The following is a 14,752-nucleotide window of genomic DNA, read 5'->3' on the forward strand; positions in this document are numbered from 1 at the left end:
GTGGATTGGGGCCAACGCGAACAGAAGAGCATAGGGAGCCTTTTTGCTACCATTTAAATGAAAGGCTGCCTACCTCCTCAACATGGTAGGTAGCAGTTGGCAATGAAATACTTGCAATGGAAAAATAACGAGCTCCTTCATTATAAAGCAATAGTTTTAAAATAAAATTTCATAGCCTAATCAATGAATAGTGCCAGGAAATCAGTAGCCTAAATGTCAGTTTTGAAAGTTTCATAAGTTTATATATGGCAAGGGATACTTGCTGGCAAGGTTTGAAGGTTTACTAATAACTGCAAACTATTCTTTAAAATGTTGCTTTTGCAATCTGCCTTACTACTTACCATTGATTGTGTTCCTCTTGAATTTATGCTGTAGTGTATGCAACATAAATATGCATAGATGAAATGCATAGATGAAAAATATTTTATGTTATTGGAATGATTTACATTCTGATACAAACTTTAAGCATAAGATACTCTATGAATCATAAAAATGTTTCAATTTAGGATTGCCTCCAGATAATCAAAGACTTTTGTCTATGGTAAGGAAGAGTTAAACATGCTATAAATGATTTTATCCATAGGACATCAAACCAAGTACAGTGAAGGTATGTTTAAAATGCAAGTTATCTTCCCTCCCCTTCCATAATTTCCCCTGGTCTGTTCCAGGTCCACCCACCCTAAAGTAATCTGGCCCAATGTTCATATACATATATTGACTCTCATGACAGTACTTACTCATCCTTCCTCTCTCCAGGACAAATATAGGCTCATTCCCATCCAAAAAATAAAACGTGGATGAAGGTGTGATAAGGGAACACACTCTGTCGTTATGAACTGTGATTGGTACACAGATAGTTAAATGACTAAGCAATGCCCAATGCAGTCCTCTCATTGGATTATGCCATGAACACTGAGAGGAAAAGTGTTGGTAGTTTTCCTTAGAGATGATAAGCTATATCCTACAGAATAGATTAGTCATTGGCTTGTCTAGCCTTTTTGCCAGCAGAAGAAAGCATTGTAAAGCAATAGGAATGATGAAAGTTAACCCATAGGAAGAGAGAGAGTTTAACAGTGAGGAAAATCTGGATATAGTCATGCCTAATATAATTTTCTTTTCTTCTCTACTAAGTGGTTTGGATCAGTAGAGCCCATTGTTTCCTTTAGGTTGGCTGGAGTTGGGTGTCTATCCATTATTGCTTAAAACAACTTGACAATCTGGAAAGCATCCTAGTAACTGAAGGATTCACCCCCATAAAAGCCTAAACTCCAACGCTACCTCTTTGCACAACCTCCATTCCGTACCTTGCTGCTGTGCCTCACTAAACAGTAAGTAGCCTATTGAGACTGTGTGGCCTTTTCCTTTCTCATCTATTTTTCCTAACAGTTCCTCATGAGGCTGAGATCTAAAGGATAGCAGCTCCCAGCCAACCTGGACAAAAAAAGCTCATGAGATTCCATCTAAAATTAATCAGCAAAGTATCACACTGAGGCCATGGCTTAAGTAGTAGAATACCAGATGTGAGCAAGCAAGCCAAGTAAGCACTGGTCTTGAATTCAAAGAGTCTGTCAATGGCAAGATTGTCTCTAGTAAGTATAAATGGTCTAACTATAATGAGAAAGTCATTGAAACTGTATGTAATCAATTCTAAAAACTAATCCCTATCAGATTGTGATGTAATTTCCCTATGCCAATTAAAATTGAAGAGGATATTAAGCAGTAACAAAAGGATGGCTAATGGTATCTATCTTTAGAACAGCAGCTGTTTAGAACAGACATGTACAAACCACTTCAGAAAGTATACAAAATTCATATACAACAATGAGTTTGTGATTGTGAGACAGAGATTGGTATAATACTTTTGTTGGCTATTTGGAACTTGGATTTTTTTTTATCTTTGCAGTGTTTCCTATTTCATGAACCCAGATACATTCTCTATACTAAGAATCTTTGACAATTTTCTGGTCCCATAGATAAAGATGATGACTGCAGATAACTATGTAGCAGTGAGGCAGTATCTAGGAATGGGTTACTGAAACTTAGAGAAGGAAAACTTTTTGAGAAGTGTTTTGAAAGTCGGTGATGTGAAAATGTGGCGTCTATACATACTGACAGCACACACACATCGCAGCAGCACAGACCATAACAGAGCCTAGTTAGCAAGACAAATTAGTCAGAAAAAGGACGCTGCCAGATGGTACACGTTGTTAATAACGCCCATCTGTGAATTATGAAGCTGATTTGCGTATTCATTTGATGCTTCTTTTCTTGGACAGCAAAGTAGCTTGTTACATCGTTGTTGGGAAGCTTTGGTATCCCAGTGGCTCTTCAGGTAACTTTCATTCCTTCTTAGCCAGGAATTTTGAAGGAAGCATCATTCCTGTCCTCTGAAGGCCTAGGACTGACCCCAGGGAAGAAAATCTGTGATCAGTTCTATAGTGATTAAGAGTTCTCTGCTCTAAAAAAAATACAACAGGAAAATAATGAAATACAACACAATAGGTTTTAGAGTCATGAACTGTTTCTTGATGAAAACAGAGGCAAAGCCACTCTAAACAAAGAAGGGTCCAGGGAGTAAACAAACAAACAAAAAAAAGGCCATAAGGCTTTGGTTCTTGGTAGAGCCCAGCTTTGAAAACATTAAAAAGGATAATTTTTTTCACTTTCACTTTTTCTTCCAGATTTCAAGGATTCCTAGGCCTGACCATGAGTCTGGGCCTTGGGGGATAGTGGGGATGAGCAATGAATGTTGGTTATACAGGGAGTTCTGTAGACTCTGCAGCCATGTTACTCTGCTGTCGTGAGACAGCTTGGTGGTTCTCTTACTCTCCTTCCATTCTCCCTAGCCACAATTCTTTTTTTTTTTCCAGTCATGGGGCTTGAACTCAGGGCCTGAGCACTGTCCTTGGACTTTCTCAAGGCTTGAGGTCGACCACTTGAGCCACAGCACCACTTCCAGCTTTATTCTATGCATGTGGTACCGAGGAATCCAACCCCAGTCTTCGTCCATGCTAGGCAAGCATTCTACCACTATGCCAAACTCCCAGCCAGACCAGCCATACTTCTGACTCCAAAGATGGTCAGACTACAAGGGAGTTTTCCCATTAATTATATTTCTATTCAAGTCATGGCATTTCAAAACTAACCAGTAAAGTCATAACATAACATGTGTTATGTTAAACCTTCTTAATTTGTTAATATTGGATTCTTCGTTGCTTTCACATTTGGCTATGTTGAGAATATGTACTAACAATATAGATTTGAAACATTATTGTCTACTTGTCACTTACTTCATTTTTCCCAGAAGCTAATAAACCGGGGGGGTGGGGCTGGGGGGATGTGCACAAAGGCAGCAGTAATACTAGACTCCATGTAGAAAATGAACTATATAATCTGTGGGGTAGAAGGGTGTGGAAGGAAGGAAATGGGGGAAGAGGTGACAATGTTTGAAAAGAAGTGCACTCGAAATCTGACTTTGTACATCATTTTCTACAATAAAAATAAATATACTGGTTTTCCAATGTATAATTTGAAAATCACATTTGCTTTTTAGAATGAGACATAAAAATTTCCCCAGGATTATAGAAAAACACAGGTAAAAAGATAAGGGGTCAGAAGACCTCATTCTCTAATTTTGGTTTGAATTAGAGGCAACTAGAGAGAAGAGACTTGGTGGTATCAAAAGCAGGACTGAAGCCTGTGTTCCAGATGGTTTTGTTATTGTGGTTGTTGTTGTTATTTTTCTTACAGTACTATGCTGAATACACCAGGTTATAAGACACACAGCTAAGGGGAAAATAAAAACAAAATATTTTGACAGTTGATTCTATTATTATTATTATTAGTGTTTCTATAACCTGGAAGTCCTTTCATTTAGCATCATACTATATGGCCTTATGTATGTAGGTTTTGTTCTATTGTGAATCTCTGCTAGGAGAGCCCAAGATTTCTACTGATTATGACAAATGAGGGAAACCATTGAGCCTATGTTCCTTTGAGTCTGGCTTACTTCACTTAATATGATTTTTTCTAAGTCTTTCCATTTCCTTACAAATGGGACTATGTCATTCTTTCTGACAGCTGCATAGAATTCTATTGTGTATAAATACCATATCTTGTTGATCTACTCATCAACTCAGGGGCATCTAGGTTGTTTCCATATCTTTCCAGCCCCATTTTTTTACCCCACTATTAATTTTCCTCTTAACTACCTTTTAATAAGTGATAATTAGGTAATTTTCTGTTTATGATATTTATATTTGCTTTGATCCTTTCTTGATGGACTATAAACTCTATAAGAGCTGAAAATTGCTTCACTAGTTGTTTCTCCAAACCTGTTTCAGAGCAGATGCTCAATAAATATTTGCTAAATTGAAATGGAATTCCTTCTTATTTTTACTATTATAAATAGTTTTGTATGCTGAATATTTTTGTAACCTAATTCTCTTACATGCATTCCTTTCAGAGTTCTTAAAGTCAAATCATTAGGTCAGGTTTAGAGAATGCCTTTAAGGTCTATTTCTTTTTTCAATTATTAACTTCTTTATTCTGGAAAACCAATCAAATTAATACTCATAGAAACACTGACCTTACAAAGTCCAGAGAAAAGAGAAAGATGAAACTCTCTACATATTCTGCTGTACTATTGTTTCACCCAATAACACCTTAATGCTTTCTCCTATTGTCAGTTACTGATACAACAAGGCACATGAATAATTTTCTCTGGAAGATGAAATGTTCCTCTTTGGGACAACAAGGTAAAGGAACCAGACATATGACTGGATACTTTATTCTGTTGACAGGTAATCTCAGTCATTAAAAATAATGCTAAGTAAAAAATAATATGTTAGTCTCTGTTTTTGAAAATTCCAAGGATGAGATGGCTGAGATTTCAGCTCAGGTATCTCCAGATACACTGCTATCTTTCCCCTGACCTTTTTGTGTTATTTCTTGGTTGCTTTTGGATCAATCCCGTTCTCTGTTTATGAGCTTGTATTTGTGTGAGCTCTTTGGTTGGGACAGATTTCTTCGGAGCCAAATCCTGGGATCCACATTTTCCTCTGGCACTTTAGATGCAGCTGGACATATTTCACCTCAGGGTGCAGGATTTGTAATGCTGTGAAAATTGGCAGGGTGCTGTTACCACAATCTGGATAAAATCATCACCAATCTGCAGCAGTGCCTCCTCCACATCTTCATCCAAACTGCTCATTACAATCCACTTCCTTTACTAAACCCTGTGATGTCTTCCTCTGCTCAGCCTGATTGCTTTCAGGGCTAGGATGATTAGCTGTCCATGAGTGCTGGGTATCTTTATCGTGGAGCCATGGAGCCATGTGGAGGGAGACTGGCTGGATCCTGTTTTATGGATAAGATGTTAGAAAGGTTGATTAGGATTGACTGTCAAGCTCTGGACAGCAACTCAAAAGTTTACCAACATCTTAATTTTTTTTGGGGGGGGGGGCTGTGAGGACCAAGACCAATCAAAGGCAGTACCATCTCCTCATGTAATGGCAAGTTCTTACTGTATACTGAGTTTTCTTAGTTCTTTCTTGAGATGATGAATTAATGAATTAAATGATGGGGGAAAGAGTCCAGCAATAAGACTTTATCCTTGTTTTTGCTGCTATTTCCTAACATTGAGCCATCACCATTCCAAAGAGGCCTTGTTCATTTGTCTAATCCAAGCCCTGGATAGTAAGTGACAAAAAATATTAGAAGATGAGCAGCTCTGAGAGGTATGAGTGCTAAAAGATGATGTATCCATGCACATTTCTCTCCATTGGATTTCTATAATTTCAATATCTCCAGTCATCACAAGTACATTCCTCCCCCCAAAAGCGGTTATTTCTTTAACACTTTTGATTCAGTCTACATTTATCCTTCTGTAGGTTCTAAATACACTTTTAAACTTAATTAAAAATAAGAATCTGTGTCCACAGTGCTCATTAAATATCTGAACATGCTTTCTACACCTAGATCTAAAATGCTCCTCTATCATACATTTTCTCAATATAGCTTCATTTTTTCTATTTCTCTCACAATTCTCTGTTCTATTCAGAATATAACACAATATTCTGAGCAGAGATTTGTTATCACCTTTCTCATTTTAGACAGCAGTCTTCTGTTAATGTCCATTAGCTTTATTGTCTGGCTCACTACCTTGTTGATTCATTAAGATTCTTTCTGAATACATCTCCCATTTGTCCTGACCCCCACCCCACTCTTCCCTATATTTGTGTTCTCTTGTTTTGAAATCAGGTTCAAAGTCTTATATAGTGTTAATGCTCATAGGAAAGAGGCTACTTTATGCCCCCACAAAGAACCATTTATTCATCGTTCAATAGTTCTCCAAATCCCATTGTAATTTCATACTTGTAAGAAGCATTGTTCAAAAAGAAAATGAAGTATGGTATATTTTGTGTAGGGTGCATGCCACACACAAGCAGCGAGGGATTTTTTTCAGCATTTTCTGTAGCAAAAATCTAAGCCAATTTGAAAGGTGCTGACTGTGGAAAACTGACACAAGAAATAAGTCAGCAAAAGAACTTAAAAAACAAAGGACAATGGGAATAGTGGGTACAAAAATAACAATATATGGTAATTTGTAAATTTGGGGAAATTAGATTATCATCTTGAAGAACTCGTCAGTTCAATTTTCTTCTTCTTTTTTTTTTTTTTTTTTTTGCCAGTCCTGAGCTTGAGCTCAGGGCCTGAGCCCTGTCCTTGGACTTTCTCAAGGTTAGAGCTCTACCACTTGAGCCTCAGCACCACTTCTGGCTTTTTTCTATGTATGTGGTACCAAGGAATCGAACCCGGGTCTTCGTGCATGCTAGGCAAGCACTTTAACCACTAGGTCAAACTCCCGGCCCCTCAATTTTCTTCTTACACCCATTTACATAGCCATTTTATGTTTAATTTTCATGAAAATATTTTAAGCATTCAGAATATATACCTATTTACTTTGGTACTGCTGCTGTGAGAATTTAGATACCGTTAGTTTTATTTTGGACTGAGAGAGAGAAGAATTCTGATATCTCAGGAGAGTGTATATGAATAGCATCTGGGTCTAAGTGCTTTTATATTTTTATTTCTACCTTTCACTACTTGACATAGCCACTCTTAGTATGGAAAACTAGAGTAGGCATTTAAAGAAACAGGGGAAGTGCTTGGCTTTGTTCCCTCTTTTTAAGAAGGTATACCTTTCTTTGATGCTTAGATTTGGAACACCTGTGAAATGGCTAAAATTTTTGTCATATCATTTTTGATGATAATTTTGTATATTTCTATCATCTCTCAATCTCATTCTTTTTGTACCCCAGTCCTGGGATTTGAATGCTGGCCTGTCCCTGAGTTTGTTAGTACCTTTTGTTCAAGGCTAGTGCTCTACTTTGAGCCACAGTTTTACTATTTTGTTTTTGTTTTTGTAATTAATGGGTGATAAAGAGACTTTCTTGCCCTGCTGGTTTTGACCTATGGTCCTCAGATCTCAGTTTCTTGCGTAGCTTGGATTATAGGCATGAGCCACCAGTGCCTGGCTAAAAATGTCATTCTTAATGTCTTCTTATCTTCTAAGCTTTCTACTTTTCGGTCTTATCAAGCAGCTAACTTTCTAGGTAGCGAACCAAAAATTTGCAAGAGCTAAGGGCCATTATTTTAGAGATCCTATGTATGTATCCTACGGGATTATGAGAAATCTTGGATAATTCTGGAGATTCAGAGTGCCTTGTGTTATCATGTTATACCTTAAAAATACTGAAATCAGCAGTGTGTGGTGGCTCACACCTGTAATCCTAGCTACTCAGAAAGCTGAGATCTGAGGATGAAGGTTCCCAGCCAGCCTGGGCACGAAAAGACCTGAGACTTTTATCTCCAATTAACCTCTTCTAGAAAACATGAAATTGGTCCTGGCTCAAGGATAAGGTGGTAGCCTTGAGCTGAAGATCTCAGTGACAGTGCCCAGGCTGAGTACAAACCCCATGACTTACAAAAAATACTGAAATCAGTTTAAGGTCACTAACATTCCTAGTGATTATGTTTAGATACTGCTAGAAGTAGCTTTAGGGTTGTATTAAACTGGTAAAGAAATAGTAATCCAAAATAAAGTCTCTGGTCCAATTCTAGCTTTTCCAGTCCTTAGATGTGTGAACTAACTTCTTCGTATTCCCATCCTTTGTGATGAAGATGCGACAACCACCTCATCAGCAAATTTTACATGTGATAATATATTCAAGATTATCAGTAGGCATAGACTAGATAATTCATAATTCTTATTTTTATATCTACATAGGTCAGTGGCTAAAATGGCATGCCAGAAACAGAGAAAGTAGTTACACATTTCCACAGTTATAAAGGTTTGTAGTACCTACATTTATTTTCCATTTAAGGTTATAGGCCACTTTTTCAACTTTCTTCTAGGACCAAAATAAACAAATTAAAATATTCATTATAACAGAAGATAGTTCTGTCCCATGGGATAGTCCAAAATTTCCTGCAAAGGTCTAGTCATTGAGGACTTGACTAGTTTTAAGTATTAAACATCTATGTCCTTGATATCATACTGTGTGTGGTACCCATAACCATGTGCTATGTTCACACAGTGCTAAACAGTTACATGTACCACCTACAGAACATAGTTTTATGTATCAAACTATGTGGTATGTGTGGCATACTGTGACTTTCTACATTGCAGTAGATATACCCAGATCCATCCATCTGTACAGATTATCTATATAGATCTATAGAGTTAGTCAACCTAACTTCTCTCTCTCTCTCCCGCTCTCTCTCTCTCTCTCTCTCTCTCTCTCTCTCTCTCTCTCTCTCTCTCTCTCTCTCTCTCTCTCTCTCTGTGTGTGTGTGTGTTTCTCTCTCTCTCTCTCTCTCTCTCTCTCTCTCTCTCTCTCTCTCTGTGTTTCTCTCTCTCTCTCTCTGTGTTTCTCTCTCTCTCTCTCTCTCTATCTATCTAAAATCTGGTTTAAAAGTAAAAACAGAAGGCCAATATTAGCTTGACAAATAAGCAATTGAAGCCATATCTTGCTTGTTTTTTTTTTAAAAAAAATAATCCACCAGGAGTTTGGTTTAGTGGTAACGTGCTTGCCTAGCATGCATGAAGACCTGGGTTCTATCCCTTGGTACCACATACATAGAAAAAAGCCAGAAGTGGTCCTGAGGCTCAAGTGATAGAGCTCTAGCCTTGAGAAAGTCCAAGAACAGTGCTTAGGCCCTGAGCCCAAACCCAGGATTGGCAAAAAAAAAAAATCTGTTTTTATATTATATTCACCATAAGCCCACGAAACACAGTCTCATAATTTGACACCAGTCTTCTCTTCAGAGTCATTACTCAGGTTCTCATCTTTGAAAAGTAAGACATTTCTGCTTAAAAAAGAACTACTTTTAATTTTAATTTCTACCCACAGTGCGTGCATTTTAAATCAGGCAATGTGGGCTGTGGACTGCTTGTCTCTGCCGGTCTCATGCCCAGGAAAGCCAGATCAGGGAAATCTGGGAGCTGCAAACACTGGGCCAGCCCAAGAGCCTGAAAGTACACAAAGTTGGTAGAAAGGTGTTTGTGATCAATACAAAATGTTGACAGGTATCACAGGTTTCCCATCACCTCTTTTTAAATAACAATTTTAGTTCTTCATAGTCAATAACTCACTTCTCAACTGGGAGGAGAATAAAAGAAAGAGACAATGTTTATTCCCAATACACTTAGCTTTAGTTTGTCAAGCTGATTTCTGAATACATAAATACTTTATATGTGGAGACAAAAAAGACTGGCTTCTTGATTTTTTAAAGATAGGAATTAAGCCAGAATGTGCTCAGGGTAGGCAGCCAGTGAAGCCATGAGGGTGTATTTCTACTTATATAGCTTCTTAAACTTGTTTAGATAAAATCCTGACAAAATAACTAGGAACTTTATGATTGCTGGTCTACAAATACACATTTACCTAGCTGGGGGAAAGAGAAGGGAAGAAATTAAGAGAGAAAGCCTAAAGAGTATTCCACAGTTGACAACCATTTTTTTCTTAAATCTCAAGGTAACTCACCACTGAGGCTGCCTCCCAGCATAACGCATGTCTCCTCAGCAACCATAAGGATTTGCTTAGTAATATTAGGCTTAAGAGTCATAAAGCTTGTGAGATATTTTAATCTGGCAGTGCTAGAGATTTATGACAGTGCTAGAAGTTGAGAGACATCACCCTTAGAAAAAAAGAAAATAAATATTCATAGGATATTGCACATATCCTGAAATAAGATATATTTGTGCATTAAATTTAGAAAAGTGCTAAGCATTGATAAGCTCTTTTCTATAGAGACCACGCAAGTAAATCTGAAATTCCTGGTGTTTTCTTTTTCCCTTTAGGATACATATAAAACAAAATTAAAAGTCCCAGAATACATTGAGTGGGAAATAAATACATAACAGACAGAACACCAGGGAGTCAGGATTAGTACTTTCCACCACTCCTCCCATGAGCACCTTCTGAAGTCCTAAATCTTTATTAAGAGTTATTGTCTTGAAATAGACAAAATCTGTTAATAGTAACTTTATTTCTTGATGGAGGGTTTCTATTGTATTTGCAAATGAGCATAGGGCTGATTGCGTTGGAAGTAAGTCAGAAAAGCACAGTAAAATCAGAAAGACTGAGTCAAGCACCTTTTCTTATTATTGTTTTCTTATTATTATTTTGTTTATGTGGTACTGAGGAATTGATCCCAGGAATTCATTCATGCTAAGCATGTGCTATACCACTAAGCCACCTTCCCAGCCTTACTACTGCTTTTAGATGAAGTTAATTGGACACCATCATCGTGCTTTCACACGGGCACTATTTATTCATTCAACAAGCATTTATTGAACATAGACTATGTTCAACATCATGGTTGGGTGCCAGATACCAAAGAAAAGCAATACTAAGTTTCTGTTTTAGGGAGATCACTATCTAACCTATAGAGTTCACCCGAAACAATTAAAGTTCTGAAAGTTTTGAAAATTAGGAAATATGAAATTACTGAAATGTTACTGCAGAACCACACATACTGGCTTGAAACAGCATGCCATCAGGATTACTGAATGTTACAATAACAAATGTGTAAGGTTTCTAACTATCCAGAGAATATTAACTTGTGTAAGAGGCAAATGAGTACAAAGAAGACTGTTTTGACTGAACATGCTGCTGCATGACTAGAAGCCCAGCATTTTAGGAGGAGGTCAAAGCAACAGGACTGAAATATTTAATAAACAAAGAGAAGCTGCTGCTCAGGACATTGTGATCACTTAGCTTCTTTTCACACTGCTGGTTCTTTACCACTTGATTCATGACTTCTCAGCGTTCCAAAATGGAATTGCTACCTTCTCTGCCCAGGCTGGCTTTGGATTGTGATCTTCTGGGTTTCAGCCTACTGTGGAGCTAGGATTACAGGCATGAGTTTCCAGGGTTTGACTTCATTATGCCTTTTGAGTCCTTGGGGCTTCTCTCTTCACTTCTCTGGAACCAAGGTCAGCAACACAGTCATCATAATTGAACCTGAAAAGTTACCAGCTCCAACCTTTTTCCTTGGAAATCAATGATTACTCAAGTCTTGGGTTGGCCATTTTGTGGATATAATAATGGAAAACATGAAAACCAAGAAGTCAATGCTCTTTTTTGTATATAGCATATCTCTAGTTTACCATCATTTTTTAATATCATTCACCCATGAAACTCAGTCATTTTCTGTTGGCTTATTGTGTTTGTTTAGGTTTTTTTTTTTTTTTGCCTGTCCTGAGGTTTGAACTGAGGCCTGGGCACTGTCCTTGGGCTTTCTCAAGGCTACATCTGTCACTTGAGCCACAGTCCCACAACTAGCTTTTTCTATGCATGTGGTACCGAGGAATGTGGTATCAAACATAGGGCTTCCTGCATGTTAGGTGAGCACTCTACCACTAGGCCCATTTGATATTGTTTTCTGTTTGTTTGTTTTCCTTTTCCTTTGCTCTATATCTAGTTTATATTCAAGCCTACTAATTCCTCTTTTCTGTATGGGATTCAAACTGGGTGAGTTTAGTGGTAAAGAATGAGGACATGAATACATTTCCCCTGGAGAAATGCTGGCCTTGCAGAATAAGTTACTTCAACTGAGAGTGAGTGAATAATTATGAAAAAAATAAAATAACAACATGGATTCCTGAATCTGTCAGACTTCTTGTCTTGCCATGTGATCACTTCCCTACTTTTTATATAACAGGGACTGTACTGAACATTTTGGGTTTGGTCAAGTAGAGAAAGTAAGGAATTTTTTGTGTAGAGGGGAGGAACATGAGTTTAAAGAGATTATATTATTTCCCAAGTTTGAAAAACTAGGAGGTGATAGAAATAGAATATAATACCCAGATTTACTACCTGACCTCATTTCCATAACAACCACAGGTTAGGGAACCTGAACATTCCATTCTGACTTTATAGCTTTAGGTTCTGAATATCAAATTCTCTCTGATCCTATCAACTATTTTTTTAGACTACCTTAATTTATTGATATCCAAGAATTCTAAATTATTTCATTAGACATTCAGGAAACCTTTATTATATGAAAGGAGTTAATAGAGAGTTCAGAGAATTTAAACCTTTATAAGAAAACACGTACCCTCATATTCTCAAACACTTGTATGAAGGCAAACTATACTAGTATCAGAAAATTAAACCCAGTTTTGGGATTTTAAGAGAAAGAAAACTGTGGGGATTAGTTTTGGAGTAATTCAAATTTTTGAGCTGAGGATATATTTTAGATAAGAGGCCTTTGTTCATTGTATGGCTAGTGAAGATCTTCTCCCACTCTGTAGGCTTTCTAGTTAATTAGCTAGATATATCCTTTGTCATATAGAAGCTCTGTAGTTTAATGCAGTCCCACTTATCCAGTCTTTCTCTGATTTGTTGTGTTTCTGGGACCTTATTAAGAAAGTTTCGACCTGTGCCAAGGAGACCTAGTGTATCTCCTATTCCTTCTTGTAAAGTTTTCAGTGTATCTGCTTTTACCTCCAGGTCCATTGATCCATTTGGAGTTAACCCTGGTGCAGGGTGACCAAGAAGGATCCAACTTTAGTTTTCTGCAGGTGCTTAACCAGTTCTGCCAGCACCAGTTGTTGAAGAGGCTGTCTTTCTTCCATTCTATTTTTTTGGCTCCCAAATCAAAGATTAGGTGGCCATAGGTCTGTGGGTGAATATCTGGGTCCTCAGTTTTATTCCATTGGTCTTCGGGTCTGTTCATGTGCCCGTACCAAGCTGTTTTGGTCACTATCGCTCTGTAAAAGAGTCTAAAGTTTGGTGTCAAAATACATCCTGCGTTGTTCTTTCTGCTAAGAATTGTTTTTGCAATACAGGGTCTTTTATTATTCCATATGAAATTTTGGATTGCCTCTTCTATTTCTTTAAAGAATGACATTGGGATAATGATGAGTATTGCATTGAATTTGTAGATAGCCCTTGGCAAGAATACCATTTTCACGATGTTAATTCTTTCAATCGAGGAGCATGGGAGGTTTTTCCATTTCCTCAGTTCTGCTTTAATTTCCTTTTTCAGGGTTTTAAAGTTTTCATCAAAAAGGTCTTTTACATTCTTAGTCAAGTTAATTCCTAGGTACTTTATTTTCTTTGAGGCTATTGCGAAAGGAGTTGCTTTCCTGATTGTTGCCTCGTTCCTCTCATTGTTGGAATAGAAGAAGACAGTTGATTTTTGAGGGTTTAATTTTATACCCTGCTACCTTGCCAAAGTTTTGAATCGCTCAAGCAGATAGGGAGTGGAGTCTATAGGGTCCTTAAAATACAGAATCATGTCATTTGCAAAAAGGGAAAGTTTCACTACCTCTTTTTCTATTTTGATCCCTTTATGTCTTATTGCTTTGGCAAGGAATTCTAATGCAATGTTAAAGAGGAGTAGAGAGAGTGGGATGGGCCAAAGACTTAAAGAGAGTATTCTCTGAAATAAGAATGGCCTATAGACACATGAAAAAAAAAATGCTCAACATCTCTGGCTATAAAAGAAATGAAAATCAAAACAACTCTAAGATTCCACCTCATTCCAGTTAGAATGGCAAGGATCAAGAAATCTAATAACAACAGATGTTGGAGAGGATGTGGCCAGGAGGGATCACTACTACACTGTTAGCAGGAGTGCAAACTCATTCAACCACTATGGAAAGCATTATGGCAGTTCCTCAAAAGACTAAACATAGAGCTCCCCTATGACCCAGCAATTCCACTCCTTGACATTTACCCAATTGTCTGGAACAAGGACATACTAAATCCACTAGCACAACGATGTTCATTGCAGCATTATTTACCATAGCAAAGATATGGAACCCACCAGATGTCCCTCAGTTGATGAGTGGATCAACAAGATGTGGTATTTATACACAATGGAATTCTGTGCTGCTGTCAGAAAGAATGACATTGCCCCATTTGCAAGGAAATGGAAAGACAGAAAAAATCATATTAAGTGAAATAAGCCAGCTTAAAGGAATATAGTCTCAATGGTTTCTTTTATTTGTCATAATCAGTACAAAAGATTTACAATAGAGCAAAACCTAGATACATAAGGCCATATAGAATGACACTAAATGAAAGGATCTCCAGGATAAAGCCATATAATGAGTGAGTGTTGTCCTTAATGTACTATGTTATCACTCATCTCTTGTGCTGTCCCTTGGTTATCTCATATTGTTACAATATTTCACCTTGTTATCTGATATATATATATATATATGTGTGTGTGT

At 37.4% G+C, this 14,752-nt stretch overlaps 1 pseudogene; it reads right to left on the bottom strand.

Moving 5' to 3' along the window:
- Positions 1-4,918: 4,918 nt before the first annotated feature.
- On the bottom strand, positions 4,919-12,633 carry LOC150069500 (transcription initiation factor TFIID subunit 12 pseudogene; annotated as a pseudogene).
- Positions 12,634-14,752: the final 2,119 nt, after the last annotated feature.

The sequence above is a fragment of the Megascapheus bottae genome, chromosome 1 (assembly GCF_031878675.1).
Source record: "Megascapheus bottae isolate mThoBot1 chromosome 1, mThoBot2.hap1, whole genome shotgun sequence".
Classification (NCBI taxonomy): Eukaryota; Metazoa; Chordata; class Mammalia; order Rodentia; family Geomyidae; genus Megascapheus; species Megascapheus bottae.